The sequence below is a fragment of the Xiphophorus couchianus genome, chromosome 15 (assembly GCF_001444195.1).
Source record: "Xiphophorus couchianus chromosome 15, X_couchianus-1.0, whole genome shotgun sequence".
NCBI lineage: Eukaryota > Metazoa > Chordata > Actinopteri > Cyprinodontiformes > Poeciliidae > Xiphophorus > Xiphophorus couchianus.
In genome coordinates, this window is record NC_040242.1 from 9044962 (window position 1) to 9062551 (window position 17590).

Genomic DNA, 17590 nt, shown 5'->3' on the forward strand with positions numbered 1-17590 from the left:
ATCCTGTCTTGAAGTGCTATGTGAAAGGGGCTTAGGTTTCATTATCATTCAATAGTCTACATTTAGAGATTGATGACAGTCATGGTATTGCGGTGTTTAGTTGTGCTGTTACAGTTCCTCCTCATTGTTGTTGTCCTGTGACTGTGTTGTCCTGTGACTGTTGACTATAAAACATACAAATATCTCCAGTAGGTCATCATAAAAGCTACATTTGTAGCCTGTATTGCTATGTATTTCACTAATTTGTGTTTCACACACAGCATGAAGGGAAGAAGTATTTTCTTGCACTGCAGGATCTTAGACAAGCTCAACTCAGGGCCTGCTGGGTCTCCTGCCCTGCTGGGCACATCCAGACCCAGAGGAGTCCTCAGATGCAAGCAAACAGATTAGAACTTATCAGGCATAACAGATGATACCAGCTCTGATTAGCACACAGAAGGGGTGCAAAGACTTTGCATGTGTGTAAGCATGTCTGTTCCTAGAGTAGGTCAATGATCATGTCAGCATCAATAGTAGGGGGTTGTGCATAGTTCACTGTTTTGCCCTGAGGGGTGAACTAGGCTGGCAGAAAAATGTCTTATTTTGACTTTTTGCAAACAAGCTAATCACTGAAATCTGTTAACCAAACAGAACTATTCCTGCGTGGTGTGTTTAAAGACATACAAAACCTATCTGGAAAGATTATGCATCTTGACAAAGTGCGAGATAAGAGGGAAATCACATTTCATCTGTTACTGAAGCCGTCTTTGTCTGCTTTTTTCGCCCTGTCTGACTTCCTGAAGGGTGCAGGAATGCTGTCTCATTTTCAGATTTCCTGCTGATAAATCCAGGTGAGTGACAGGGATGACACAGCCTTATCCCGATATTACAAGAATCTCCTGGAATTCCAACTCCATCAAAGCTGTGGGAACTTCCCAGGCTGAAGCTACCAACATATGAAATTCACAATCTTCCTACCTAAAGTATACTTATAACAACAAACGAGGAGGGTCAATAATGGAGAAGCTCTGCGCTGGAGCTATATCTTCTGTTTCATCTGGTTCTTAAAGAAAAATCTGTGTATGCAACAGGAAATAGAAAGCTGATTTCTATTATACATAACTTGATATATTATAACACACTGCTTTGGTTCCCAAACATAAAGTTAGCAATCGCAAAGATTTGCAGGACTGAAAAAACAAATCCTACTTTATTCAGTTGTAGTTGGGAAATGAAAGAAAAGTAATGAAAATGACTTCAAGCACAAAAATAGTAAATAATTAATTGATTTGACTTATTTGAGTCTGACTAAAAGTCAACTTTTTAATATCATAAGCCATTTTGGATGTAAGAATAAATGTGTATGTACTAAATAGTTCCTTGTAAAACTCTTTCATATCTTGATACATTGCAATCTCATACCAGGGTATTTTGTTTAACTTTTATGTGCTACACAATAACACATAACTGCACACAGCTGAGAAATTAACAGTGGTTTCAAAACTTTTTCTATGTTGTTTTTCTGTACAAATATACAGTAGCTGTTCTGTAGAGATAAATTGGTAAACAACCAACATCATGGAGATTGAGAAGCACAACAGACAGTGGTGATGTGAATGGTTAGTTAATAAAACAACTGAAGCTTTGAACAGCTGATGGAGCTCTGTCCATTTTATAATTTGAAAATGGAAAATCCATGGCACAACTGCAAACCTATCGAGATATGGTGTTCCACCTAATCTGAAAAGCTTGACAAGGACAGCATTAATCAGAGAATCAGCCGAGAGTCCTACGGAAACTCTGGAGAGGCTGCAGAAATCCACAGTATTTTAAAAGAGCCAGGACTGCAAGCACTACAAGTAATTGCAATGTGAAAATGTCCTACTGTGAATAACTTTGATTTATTTATCTATCAAACAGTGTGAGAAAATATACCAGAGATTATATAAGAGAACAGATTATACCTCTAGTGGATGTCAAGATCAGGCATTTGAAACATTTGTTCACAGCAGTTCCCCTCTTGAAGAAAAATAGTTACCGAAAAAAAATAGTTAAACAGCAGGAATTGCAGAAAATTGTCATAAAGATGATCCATTTTTCACACACAAACATAGTTACAGTTTTATCTTATCTGTTTTGTTGCGTCTTTTTAAGTGCCTGTAACATTTGAAATGCCATTTGGTTTCTGGGATTTTTGTCGGGCAGATGTCTGGACAAACAAATCTGCTCGCAGACTCTAGCATAGCCTGCTGCTCGTCTGGTTTTTACACATAGCACAAAAATGGCTAAAGAAGAACTAATTTTTAATTTTATTATTAATTTGGGGGAAAAGCCCCCACTGAAAATAATTTCTCCAAGTCACCAAATCTTTTACAATTTAAACTTTAATATCAGAATAATTATTTACTTAATGAAAAAAGACATGACCATCAACTTGTATAACATGACTTATCTGTCACCACGTTTCTTAGAAAGCTGTGTTTAATTTCACCCACAACAATGCATCCTGATTACTGTCAGACCTGTAGAATCAATCAAGATCTCAGTATAGCAACAAATTTAGATATATCACTCTGGAAATGGTCACAAAGGTCATTCTAAAGAACCTCCGGACAGCTTTAGTCCACCAAAGGGGACGGGGGTGCGGATGGCGGATCTTCCCAGTTATGCCAATCACACCAAAAACACACTGACGAATTATTCAGGAGGTCATAAAATAATCCAAAGCAACAACTAAAGCACTGCAGGCTTTTCTTGCCTCAATTAAGGCAAGGCAAGGCAAGGCAAGTTTATTTATATAGCACTTTAAAACAGTACCACTGACCAAAGTGCTGTACAATCACAAGATTAAACAAATAAAAATCAAAATTAAAACACATCAAAACCAACAATGCAGTGACGTAAAACACTCTATATAATACATAAACATACCCAGATAAATACAGAAAAGCAGCATCTCAAACTGAATCAAAGGCCGACCGAAAAAGGTAAGTCTTAAGAGCAGATTTAAAAATTGCTAAAGAGGGGGCCTGTTTTACCAACATAGGTAAAGAATTCCAAAGTTTGGGAGCTGCAACAGCAAACGCCCTGTCTCCTCTCTGCCTCCTGGAAGTCCTCGGCACCTCCAGGTTCATTTGGCTCGCTGATCTAAGAGCTCGAGGAGGACAGTGTATATGTAGCAGCTCAGAGAGATAGGAGGGAGCAAGGCCATTTAAAGATTTAAATACAAATAAAAGCACAGTGTTCATAATTCTTCAGTGTTCAAGAAATATTATTTGGACTAAGGAGACAGAACTGGAACATTTTCAAAGGTAGGAGTCAAATGAGATCTGGAATTAAGTTAAGAGGACAGAAAAAGATATTGACAGTTGAACATGGAGGTGGTAGTGTTAAAGTTTGTGGCTTCTTTGCTGCTTTAGGACCAGCCTTACTTGTTATAATTGATGGAATCATTAGAAATCCCCGAAGGCCTGAAGGACAATGTCTGTATGTAAGACCTTAAGCAAAACTAGAGCAAACCTAAAGCCATGCAAATCACTCATTGCAGTTACTGAAAACACTTGGTGGTGATTGTTGCTGCTAAGGGAGGTGTGTATGCGTGTCTGTGTGTGATTGCATCCACTCTGCAATACACCATGTGTCTCGCTGGGCAAAGGACTTCAATCAGTTATGCACATTCAAGGGCAAGAAAGTGCTAAATTCTCCACTTCCTGTTAGACTGCGTCAGTCTCCACAGCTGTGACCAGACATGGAGCAGGCCAGTCGACAGCACAGCATTATAAGGTCCTCCTGAAAGGATATGTAACATAAAGGCCTATTCTTGATCCTCTGAGCTAAACCTCTCTGTCCTTCCTCCTCTTAAATACATTTTTCCCTCTACCTTAGGCACCTAAAAAATGTTACCAACCAAAGATAAGCTTCCATACCTCTGCACCCATGTTGAGTACCCCACTGACCTAAAGTACAAATGAAAAACCCCTCACATTCTCCTTCATCCTCTCCGCACCCCATTACTTATTGAAAAGACTCGTACCTCACCCTCCTCCTGCCCTCTTGTCTCCTTCCTCCTCCTCTTCGTCTTTACTGCCCTCCCTCCTTCTTCGGTAGCCCTCCTGCTGCGATGCGGTTGGCTCCTTTGATCTGGCCCAGCGCTCTAATTAGAAGGAAGTGAAGTGTAGGCCAGTGAGGTCACCATTACCCGTGACCCCTCTCATCGACCACTCCAAATGTCGTTAGGGAGCGAGACGTTCTCACGGCGTTGACCCGCTGGCCGTGATGGCAGGGGGATCTGGATTGCGTTAGGGACCCCAGTAAAAATCAGGCACAATTTACATCTAATTTGAGCCGCTGCAGAGGTCAGTGTGCGGCATCTCGTTAGTGTCCAGCTGCGGAAGGTTGGGAGGAGCAATATTAATACCGGACGAAACCACTAGGACCTTTGTTACGCCTGCACAAATGGCTAAGGTTAAAACTTCATCATAAACAAAGCTACATGACCCAGATTTGACACTTGAAAGTTAGAGTATTTCTTGTGAAAACCCAGACTGGGGACATACTTTTAGAGTTCAGCCTAACTAGAAGCATGAGGTCTTGTGCAGAGGATTCATTATAAAAGCAGTAACCTGGATTTAAAGTTTGAAACTTCTCATAAACATAATGACTGGCCTTTGTTTGTGGCTGAGACTGATAAAAGTAAATGTAGAACTAGTGCTTTTGATCATGGCTGTAAAGTAGCAGGATCTTACTGTGTGTGTGTGTTAAGGGATAATGTGTCATTACATGAAGGATGTGAGTCACCAGAACAGATTGGCGAACACATAAACCAACAGACTTGAGGGTAAAAGAAATGGATGCTAATCACACTTTGACTCTGCTTGTTAAGGGTATTTCCTCTTGCTCACTCAAACTCCCAGGGTGGGTAAATCTTCCAAAGCTTCTACAATCCCTGTAGCACATCAAGAGACTCTGGCAAGTTGTGCAACATCAGTCGCTTCATGTACACTCATATGCATAAAACAACACATACATACTGTACTACGTAGAAGTTTTAAATCGTCCACCTGTCCTTTGTAGTTTGCTTCCCAGAGGCCAAGGTTATTGAAGGGCATATGGCATAAGTTGTTTCCCTTCCTTTTCAATTATATTAATGTTTGTAGTTCACAATAGTGATATTCATTTCTGCAGAAAAAAGAAAAATTGAATCAGACAATACATCTGACACTTGAAGATGTCACAACCGTATATTTTGTACAGATGATCATCAGATTTAGGTGTGTATCTTAAAAATGAGCCTGTAAGGCAATAGTTTACGTTGCAATTTGTCCAATCAAAAGGAGAGTTTAAAAAATTAAAGCAAGTTGTATGACATTACAGATTGACCAATTGTTACAAAAACTGCAATTTAAATTAAAAAAAAATTCTGGGAGTGTTGGATATAATTTCTACTTCAGCTTGGATAAGCTCTGTCCCTCAAATCCAACCGGTTGTGTGGCACTCCCTTATCTTCAAACACTAACTAAGCAAGACTCTGACTTATTCAGCTCAGACGCTGAATAAATTAAACAAGTCACTGCTGCATCTAATTAATGAAAGTAAGCATGAAAGGAGACCAGTTGAATAGCGTGGCTATTAATTTATTTCAGAAGACATTTAGCATTGATACAGGTTAGAAAAAGTAAAAAAACAGGGTTAAATAAACAACTTCATAGTCACAGACAATGCCTATGGTCAACTCAGTGGTCTGCCTGCTGACTCTGCTGAAAGTATCAGTTGTTGCATAAAACTGTGCTGTGTCCTTGCCTCTGTTAAATCTGTGTCCTTCCACCGAAGCCAAGTCAGCCCTTGTTTCATGATCCTCAGGCTAAAAGTTTTTCTAACAGAGAAGTTGAGGGGTCAGGAGAAATACTCTTTCTCAATTATTTGGTTTTGTAAATCTTTTTCTGTATTTGGAAAAAGTACACGTTTTATGTTGATATTTATCTGTCTGGCTGTTTTCTGTTTTGAAAAATAAGCAGCCCGTAGAAGCTGCTACATCTATCATATCATCCATGTATAATGCATACTACTGTTCTGTTTTAGAAAGGTGATTATCCAAGGGCTTTTTTTTGTCACAAATGTATTTCTGATATAAGAACTTTGATGATATCCTTAAAAGGTACTGTAGTTGCCCTGTTCCTTCTTTGAGGTCCTGTCCAGAGTAACCTAAATATTTCATAAAAGTGAGATTTTCTGGTGTTTGCACTTGCCATCCCTAGGTATGTCGCGATAAACGATAAATCGATTAATCGTACTAAACGTCATTTTAATTAATGGCATTATGTCTCTTCCGGCCTTTTTCTCTTTCTGTTGATGACACCGAATGAAAAAAGGCTCAACTCCGGTGCTCTCCACTGACCCTCCTTTCTCATTTCCTTAGTGTAAAGCCCAGCGGACACTACACAAGCTGTCGGCCGATTGTCGGCCCATTTTTAAAACCTGACAGACACATTAGCCGACAGAAATCCTAGGTATAACGGTTCGATCGGGTTCGTTCCTGCCGTGTGGTGTCCAACAATGGGCACAAAATAATGGTTACAAGTTCAGTTAACTAATTTTAAAACCAGACATTAATCAATGCTTTACTACAATCTACCTGCAATGCATGTGGCTAGTGTCAGTCCTGACTGAATGAAAATCATTATAACCTGTTTACGTCACGTTAACGAAAAACAGCTGAAAAGTTACCGGGTTTATCAACTGCGGTAGCAATGTCGCTCCAACTCCTCCCTTTGTCATTTCTATATTCTTTGCATGTTGAATAAACATTAATGTTGTTTCCACATATTATCTCCAATGTTCGCTGGACTTCGGGTTGCGCCGTGTCAGCTGTTTGGGATTCCCCGACGTAATTTCCCCTCAGAAAACACAGAGGAGAATCCGCGCTTTCTGATTGGCTACCTGTCACATTCAACAGGCTGCGTTAAACTCCCAGTCGGGGGAAAACCCTGATTTAGATCGGAGCTGCAACGATGATCTACCGTAACACACCACACAATCTTAGGAAGACCAACTTTCTAAGATAGTTGTAAGGGGAAAAATAGGAGCAAAAAATCGTGTAGTGTGAACTGTTGCATCAGGTAGTCGATGTGCCCATTTTCTCTATTTAAATCTATTGATTACTGATTACGTTCCCACCCTCATCTATGGTCATGAGCTTTGGGTCATGACAGAAAGAACGAGATCGCGGATACAAGCGGCCAAAATGGGTTTTCTCCGTAGGGTGGCTGGGCTCTCCCTTAGAGATAGGGTGAGAAGCTCAGTCATCCGGGAGGGACTCAGAGTAGAGCCGCTGCTCCTTCACATCGAGAGGAGCCAGTTGAGGTGGCTTGGGCATCTGGTCAGGATGCCTCCTGGACGCCTCCCTGGTGAGGTGTTCCGGGCACGTCCCACCGGGAGGAGGCCCCGGGGAAGACCCAGGACACGCTGGAGAGACTATGTCTCTCGGCTGGCCTGGGAACGCCTCGGGATTCCCCCGGAAGAGCTGGAAGAAGTGGCCGGGGAGAGGGAAGTCTGGGCCTCCCTTCTGAAGCTGCTACCCCCACGACCCGACCTCGGATAAGCGGAAGAAGATGGATGGATGGATGGATGGATGGATGGATGGATGGATGGATGGATGGATTACTGAAGGGCAACATAATATACAGACTTCATAATCTGCCCTCTTTTGGTTGAATGCAGTATTTATTTCCACTTTGGCTTTATGTTGTTTAGTTTTTATTCAAGTACATTTATTGTTAATGGAGACTGAGAATCCATTTTATTTTTGTTTTTGGTTGTTTTGTTTATTTTGTTTATCAGCTCCAGTGTTAAATATTCTTTTGAAAATAAAGTGTATCTATCTTTGGCAGGAAATCACATGCATTATTACGTCATTTCCATTAAATCAGTGTAAAAAGGTCTTCAAACAATATTATCGTTTATCGCAATAATTTTTTGAGACAATTAATCGCTCAGCAAAATCTGCCATCGTGACAGGCCTAGCCATCCCCATAAAAGCAAAGGCATAGATAACATAAAATTTGACTTTTTAAGTGGTGTTGGCCTGAATGTTTAGACTTGATACCTAGAGATTATTAAAAAATAATGGCCCTTTGCACTTGCCTTAGCTGACTTTCTGTGCTAGTAGCTTCCTGTGCTAGTAGCTACCCCACAATGAAGCCGTTTTTATAGGTTGTTACAAAGAACATAAGATAGTCGTTGTTGCTGCTGTTGTTAATTTTATTGCCGAGTGCTTTTACACGGATTAAACTGTATCTGTAAATAAAGTAAGACAAAACAAAACATCAATACTTAGTATTGCAGAATTCAATCAACACAAACTTAAACATAGATTTATTAGCTAGGCTTGACCAACCAGTTATAAGGCAGTTTATTCTTAGAACACGTCGTCATATAATAAACATCGGCATTCAACTATCACAGTGCAGCAAACACAGCTAGCATTGGGCTAATTAGCGCTAGCAAATTCAGCAAGCTCACGCTTAGAACAGATAACAAAAAACTCATCTCCCCACAGCTTACAGCATTAATAACTCACCACGTTGGGCAACACTCATGAACGCCAGTAGAATATGATTTTATTGTAGCTTCAGCTTGTTTGCTTCAGCTAACGGCAGTCTCGGTGTATTACTGGCCTGCCATAAGTTTCTTCTCTTGTTTCACCTCCCCTCCACTACCAGTGCAAAACAACTACAGAGACCCCTAGCGGAATGGGAGGAGTGAATCCAACAATAGGTTAATCCAGATTTACCTAATTTGCTCCTGACTCATGTTTCAATTAAACTTAAAATGTAAACTAGAAGACATAAAGACTATGAAGAGAAGATTTAAGATTGGCTTGTGTCGAACAAAACAAAAGACAATCACCAACTGATTTGTGGGAATTTTTAGCCTGACACAACTTTAGCTATGCCAGGATTATCTTATTTTTATTGTTCCATTTGAATGTAGTAAATGTATTGTCAGCTGTTGGTCACATTTGTGACTGGAATGAAATGGATTATAGACACAATAAAAAAAAAAACATGAGGGAAAAAAATTGTAATAAGTATCTGAGGAATGTAGCTGGGGCTGCACAGTGGCGCAGTTGGTAGCACTGTTGCCTTGCAGCAAGAAGGTCCTGGGTTCGATTCCCGGCCGGGGTCTTTCTGCATGGAGTTTGCATGTTCTCCCTGTGCATGCGTGGGTTCTCTCCGGGTACTCCGGCTTCCTCCCACAGTCCAAAAACATGACTGTTAGGTTAATTGGTTTCTCTAAATTCTCCCTAGGTGTGTGTGTTGTGTGTGAATGGTTGTTTGTCCTGTATGTCTCTGTGTTGCCCTGCGACAGACTGGCGACCTGTCCAGGGTGTACCCCGCCTCCCGCCTGGAACGTAGCTGGAGATAGGCACCAGCAACCCTCCCGACCCCATTAGGGACAAGGGTGAACAGAAGATGGATGGATGGAATGTAGCTGGGATCTCAGTTATTTTAGACAAACACACATCTCCATTTTTCGCCGTTGACAAACCAGTGAAATAGCAAGAAGACTGGGAAAATATGCTGACAGAATCTCTCTTATCTGATGTTTGCCTTGGTGACGACATGGTGACTTGATTGTGCTATAAAATTGCACTATTTACCTGGATAATACATAATATTGCCTTTTTAAGCACATATAAGGTCGAGATAGAAAATATGTATGGAAAAAGCTCAAGTCCAAAGAAACTTTGGAAGACCTTGAGAAAGCATTGAGGACGTTTATCCAAAACCACTTTAAAAGACTGAAAAGTACGTCTGGGTTGTTGAAAGTAAAGTAATGTCTAATTTATGAAGAGGTGGTTTAAAAATGTTTCACAGACTTGAAAAAGAAATGACCATCATCTTCTTCCATGACGCCCACCAAGCTAAGCATGTGTGGTCACATGATCACTCATATCTAACCAGATGAAAATAAAGATGGGGGCGGGAGTTAACGGTAACACATCAAAGCTAGATGGATATTTTACTTAGGATAGCATAAGAGGCATAAAAGCACATCAAACAACCAGAGCAGTATTCCTCCCCTCCTTTTCCTTGTCCCTCACTCTGTATTGTATTATACTGAAATTAAAGGGGCTGGCCAAAGAAATCCATATATCTGAAAAGTAAATGACTGCTTCCTGGCAGTTCAAAGACATTTCCAGGTTGAGAGGGCAATGATTTAACATGCAATAAAAATATAGACAGACGAATCCACTCATTATACACTCAAACCTAAATTTGGGTAATATTAGCAAATTACTAGTTATGTTTCTGCGTATTGTAGTAGCCTAAGGTGATAAGTGATATTCAGGTGTGTGCAGCTGTGCTCATCTATTAAAAGACAGATAGACTTGATTTACAAAGAACCTCAAAAGTGAGAGGGCGGTCCGTGTAATTACGATGTCTAAGGTTTTCTCATATAATCTGGGAGGAGGGGACGGCGAGAGGAAAGTATGCGTATTCACTGTTTGCTAAGAGTGTTCAGCGTCTGGCTGTCATCCAGAGAGTTGATTTAGGTGGATTATGTTAATCCATACCAGGTTCGAGTCTGTCTCCTGATGATCTCAGAGTCGGCTAGGGGTAGAGTGAAGCCACCCTCATTTATAGGGCGGAAGTTCCCTGAAACTAAGGAACACAAGGGGCTAATAAAACAGCAAGCTGAGATAAGACCCCATAAACGCATTGCAGCAGAAGATCTGTTTGTTTGCTTCCTAAATATCCCTGAATAGTCAGTATCCTTGTTCCTGAGCTTTCAAAGAATTGCAACAAATGGAAAATAACCAGAGGTTTGGGAGGTACTCGGAAGGATTTAATGGATATTCTAGTTTCCATAGAGGACTGGTAAATGCTCTTGAGCAAGCAGAGAACTTGTTTCAAAAGTTTTGCGTGAAACCTCTGCAGGTTAATTCCCATCAACAAATCCCTGCTTTAAGCAGCTTCTCCTTGAACTCACCACCTTTCCTAAGCTTGCTTTCTCTGTGAGAGAATTATTATCCCCAACAGATAAAAGAGCAGAGTTCTTTGCACCTAATGCCGGAGCTCTTGTTTGATCCTGATAAATGTCCTATAGGTTAGATAACTCACACACCTGACACACCCACTCTTTTTAACCAGCAGCAGGAAGTTATTCATTCATTCTGATTATCAGGTCAATACTACCGCTCCCTGCTGCTCGCTGTCTATGGAATGTGGAGAGAAGGAAAACTGACCATCAAAAAATAAAACCACATGAAATATCAGTTATATTGTATTGATGTATGCCAGTGTGTTCAAATACAACAGTGTTGCTGTATTTGTTTTGAGTCTCAGATTTTAAAACTGCTGCCAATGTTATGCTGTTTCTGCAAAGATTTTTTTTTCCTTTTATATCAATCTAAACAGCATGTTGCTTTCAAAATTGTTGCACGCCCAGTTCAAGAGCTTTCAAAGAAAATCTGAGGCAGCTATAGTACATCTGAAAAAACCCCATCAAATTCTGGAAAATAAAAACAAATAAGACAATAAAATAGTTTACTCAAAAGTTATGCCAATCACATAATACACATAATAGCTGATGTACATATTAAGATGATTTTTTTAACTACAGAACAGGCACAAGCCTCTTTTAATAACATCTATAATATCAAATATTGTCTTTTCTCTTTTTCTGTCCCCTTCTCCAGCCACTGCTTGCAGCGTGGCATCAAGAGGTATTTCTGATCTACAGTTGATTTCTAACAGATCCAAACCAAATGTTTAGTGGAGGAGATGTGATCTATTTAAATAGTGTTTTTTGTCAATATCAACCAAGAGAAAAAAAAAAATCTATTTGGCTTTTTGTCACAGTGTTCTTGCGTTCCCCTTGAGTACACCCCTGTTTATATGTTTACGTTTTTTGTGTTGCTTTTTGACATTGAATCCTGTCATAGGACCCCTGGCGACTGTTTTTTGAACTTCGACCTCCACCACCTGTCGCCTGCAGGTCCTAGTTGCCTATCAGATCGCCCACCTCTCCTCCGCTTCCCCCCACCCTCTCTTGAGGTGGGTTAGTGCTGAGGGGCGCTGTCACCTGACTGAGGCAAAGCTGAATAACATCTGCAACAGCAGCAGAGATGCCCGCACATTCAGAGTCTCCTGCAGCCTCTCACCTCTGATCTCTGAACACCTGATACAGTTGAGTCAGGTCCTTACATGTTTTCATCATCTTTTTCTTTTTCTTTTGTTATTTTTAATGAACAGCCTTAAGCAGTAAAAAAAAAAAAAAAAACCTGCAACACCTCTGACAGATCTTTTTTTGTTGCTATAGATTATTCTATTGGACATAAACATGAAGGACACGCTTTGAGAAATCACTCACACACACACACACAGCTGCATGGATCAAACACTTTTTGTTGCATCATAAAACTTACAGCACGGTTTCATTTTTAACAGATAAACACACCCAATTAAACATCCGTTCTCAGGTGCGCAGGTTTTTTATTGCACACAGAACAGGTGAGATACAGGTGAAACAAAACTGTCTTCATTACATCTCTCATACAAATAATTTCCAACAAGTGGCCGTTAGGTTTTGTCTTTCGTCATGTGTTTATGTATAGCCAAGGTACATACACAAATCTGAACACATAGCCAGACATGAACATGGTCCATTTGTGTGTTAATGATTAGGGGATGGAGCAATTTCCTTGTGACCAGTGGTTTTCTAAGTGGTGCTATCTGGGTCACAGGGCCAAGGCTGCAGAGTTTCGGTGTGTGAGCATTTCTCAGCTGCTTCACGTGGGAAAGAAGTCCTTCACTTTATCATGTTTCAGTCTTTATTTTGTTGTCCAGAAAAATATAATAATGCCTGAACAAGAAAGCTTAGCAGAAGTGCATCAATTCTTCAGATGTTAAATAGTGCCAAACAGTCACCTGTCAGTCCTCAAAAGCTTCTACATGCTCATTAAATACCACAGAAATTTGTGTTTTTACTCAAAGTGGCAAGGACAATAACTGAAATACACAAGTATAATAGTGTATGGTAAGCTCTCCTCTGGGCACTATATGAGTTGTGCCATGGAAAGTTCAATTTAATTCAAGAAAATACCTGAAAAAATATAAACTAAAACAAATAAAGAAACTAGGTGGAAGAAAACCAGCAGCAGAGGCTGGTTGGCTCTTTACAGAGAGATCTGGGGATTTATTTTGTCTAAATAATATTTTAGGAAAGCATATCTGAATTATATCAAGTTAAATTGCTTTTGGTGGATAAGAAAATGTATGTTAGTTCTGACCTGCAAAAGATACACCTTAAGAATCGATATTTGGGAATATTCTACCTTAAACCTCAAGCTTACGGTAGAATGAGCAAACACTGCTATATGTCGACCTTTTCTGCTTTTGTGCACGTTTAAGACTTGGTATGCAAGACTTATTTCTGCTTCATGTCAAGAGTCCTCCTCCCTGAGTCAGTGAGTGCATGTGTGAAGCTTCCTGTGATTAAACTATGCTTCTGCCTGCGAGCATAGCTCTACATATTCACAGGCATGTGAGTGACAGCTGTGTCCGGGCCAAGTGACAGCAACCCGTGTGAGTGGTGAATCGTAGTGACAGTGCACTGAGCAGAGGGAGCATTACGGCTCCTGTGGACAAGCGACCTCTGACCTGATGTGTTAGAGCATCGCCAGACAATAGGATCAAGAGCTCTATGTGCGGTGAAAAAGATTAAAAAAAGAAACAGCTTGAGGTCTTCTCCGGCTTCCCTGATTCATATCAATGTGTCCATCTCTGACACTAATGCCGTCCTAATGAGGCCCGCTGATAACGCCAGCTTAACCACAGGGAAATGCCAGGAGGGGAGAGGTGAGAGGTTAATAGGAGGGGGGGAGTGACTAGGGGAACGTCAGAAAAAAACAGAGACGCAACCAACAAAGGCAATCACAGGTGTTTACAGAAGGAGTGTTGCTGATTGACTTAGGTTTGTTACCTGAATTTCAGCAGATCCCGTGTGAATTGTTACAAATTTAATATAAAAATGCATTTCAGTGCCCACATTCACACATATACGATCATAAAAATATTACGTCAAGATGTGGACTAGTAGCTACGACAGGCAAACTGAAAGGATATGCGCTGAAACAGCAGGAGAAAGCATCAGAAGCTCTTAAAACTTATGTGAAATTTAATAAACACCATGCCAAAAAATCATCTGCGGCAACTGTGTTTACTTTGTGATACACCACGGACCATCAAAGTCTGCAGAAGAAAACTGTTGGAATAGACACAGTCCTACTTTTTTGTCTTTATGCATTCAGTCATTTGTTTATTTTTTCATAAATATATCCCCCCAAAAAACAAAATTACACAAAAAGAGAATTTGTAGTTATGCATACTATCTGATAAATAAGATTTAGTATTGACTGCAAAATCTAATGCAAGCCCCAAATTGAACTTGGTTATTCAGTGTTTTAATATCATCACACAACATATATCTTTATGCAAAAACTCCCCCTAGACTTTGAGCCGGAAATGCTTGTACCACGCTGTGACCTGAAAACTCAATAAAAACATTGAGGGAAAAACAGATCAGAGATCACTTCTTATCTTATTTGTGCACTTTTTTTTATTGCATTAATGACTAATGATCTCACAGCATGGATGTAAAAGTTCAAACTTGTCGAGCTTTCCAGTTGCGGGGTTATGTACCCAGATTTCTCTTCAAACTCATTTAGTGCAGTACTTTACTCATTATTCCTGAAAAAGGTTTTATAGTCTATAAATCCACGCAATGTACTAACCACATCCACAGGGAGTTGTGTGTCTTGTCTCATTGCAGCCCAGATGCAGCAATGTTAAACAGCTAATTTTGCCCAGGTTGAGAAGCTACTGTCTGGAGTAGGATTTAAAGCAGGGAACTGAATATGTTTCATGGATCTGTACCGCACATCCTTAGTAAATTAAAGAAGAAAATTTTTGCCCTCCATGCAAAACCTATGTCTAACAGACAATGAATGCTGCACATCACCCTGGATACACTATTCCACGCTGAGTGGTGGCAGCATCATGGTGCCGAATTTCCGAATTTTTTTTTTTACCTGCGATAGAGAAACTAGACAAAGTTGATGGGAGGAAAAATTATGCTAAATAAACTTTCAAGCAGAACAACCCTAAACATACGACCAGCATACAAAACATTTGTTTGGATCAAAGGTTGATATGTTACATTGGCCACACAAGGTCCAGACCTCAATACAACTCAGAATCTGTAGCAGGGAAAATAATATGCTAATAGTTTATTCTGAATATTACAAAGAGTAGTTAGTAAAACTTTGCCTCTAGACATGCTCTGAAAGGAAAAAAATACAAAAGCCACTCTTCAAAGCTTTGACTTGTTTGGGGTCTGCAAAGTTACATGTAGTTTTTCACAATTTTACACAAAATTGTGGACTGCTACTTTTTGCTGTAAATTGATTGTTGTGATGTGACAAAATCAGAAAAAGCTCAAGGGGTATGAATACTGCAAATGTGTCTTGAATCATATTATACACAGCTTCACAAACGAAGCTCAAACTACAGCGGCCTACCCTTAAAACTTAAAGATTGCAGCATGACATACAATAACACTGTTTAAAGAGTCTTTTTCCACCTGTCTATATCGGCCTCTATGTACCTAAAGCAAACTCATCACTCAGGCTGGAATCTGCTCTATCTGCACACTTGTCTCTTGAAGCAGGGAGAGGCTTGCAAAGACAGAGCCAAGGCTGGAATATTGACTCTCTGTTCAGGACATTATCACGGTGAGAACCCACACAGAAGAAGAATGAGTTTATAGAGCGGCAGATAAGATGGTAGGTAAGCGGAAGGGTCATGGATACAGGTGGTAAACTGTAGCACTGCTGTATAAACTATGCATATATATAAGTGTTTTGTCTCACTCCACAGTAGACAAGGGTCAGACACAGCAATTTGCAAGAAGGACGGAGACAGGAAGCTAAAACTGGTAAATCTGCCTTTAAAGAACAAGTTAACCACAACGAAACTGTCAGAAAGCACGTCAGGCCACTCAGTAAGTAAGCTGGTGCAAAGAAGGACATATAAATACACAAGAATGCGTGTGCACGGACACACGCTTTGCAGACTGAGTTCAAGAGGCCACAGAGTGCAGGGCAGTAGGTGTTAGATTACAGAAGCAGAGCCATCCAAAGTACCGCCTGCTCCTATCTTTATTTAACCGCTGATTAGAGCAACTCTTTGAAGGCCCCTTTAAATTGCCGTAGTGATAGGGCTCTTATAAGCAGGAAGGGGTTTTTTTCTTGCCTCTTTTATTGATTTCTGCACTCTTGCCAGCAATAAAAACGCCCACGCACACAGCCGACAGTTGCATCATCGTTCTGCACTTTTCCTTCCCTTTCTCTTTTCATGAAGCACTCCAATGTTGTCTGACTTACTCTCATTTCTCTTGAAATGTAACAGGACCTGCGAAAGTATGGCTAAAGACAATCTAGCAATAACGTTGTTTATACATCGCCTGAGCACTTTGTATTCTTTGCTATTCCAAGTCTAATCTACACATAGAGTAATGTTTTAACAAAAGATTTTAAGGTTAATGAAAGTAGAATTTCTGTGCAATCATGGTTTGGCACAAGTCTTTCATTACAGGCATATTTATCAAATTAAGTAATTTTTAAGCCACTAAAATATTTTGGAAAGTAACTGACCTTTTATAGTGCTTTTCCAGTCATACGGACCACTCAAAGGGCTTTACACCAAAAATGTTTTGCTTTTGAGTGAGGAAAGAAAAGCCTCCAAACTATTTAGATTGTAGCCCAGTGAAGAACTAGGTAATATCAGAAAAGGTTTCGTATGTGATAAACTGTTACAAACACAGATGGTACAGGAACTGAATGGACATTTTGAATGTAGATCAGTAGAGATGCTGACCAACAAGGCAAACAGATTTCTATCTGCTTTTTGAGATGTGACTGATGCTGCTAAGAGATGAAGACACTCCTTCATTGGCATTTTCTTGGAAGCAAAGAGCAAAATTTTGTTGCATCCTATATGTTTTAGTAAGGTTGAAATGATTAATACTTAACTTGTTGTTAATTGGTTTATAATATCTTAACAAAGCGTCGGTACTTGCACTGTCATGTAAGATAATTTCGTTTTCTGGTTAGTGACATGTTGCTTTAATCTAAATTAACAATGTAAAATTAAAAATCACCCAAGAGTTCAACCCACTGCCTGAATTCATTGATATAAAGGAGAAACAGACAGACTATTATTTAGTGTAAATGGCTTAATACACCGAAAGGATTTTTTAAATTCAAATATATTTATAGGAATCTTTATGGCTCTGAATAGAACATCGGAGTCCTTTAACACCTGTCAAAAAATGTCATAATGACAGTGACCACCCTTTTACTCTTGTCATATCCTGTTTCATTGCCCTAATAGGACAGTCTGCTGGTCATCCTGCTAACAACAGACATGACTTATGGCTGTTTGTAGATGGAAGAGAAACTGTACAAGGCCTCGATCCTTGACCTTTAGCCCTGCTGGTCAAACCCCTCTCCCACTGATTCAGCAGTTATCTTCAGTTGGGCCACTAT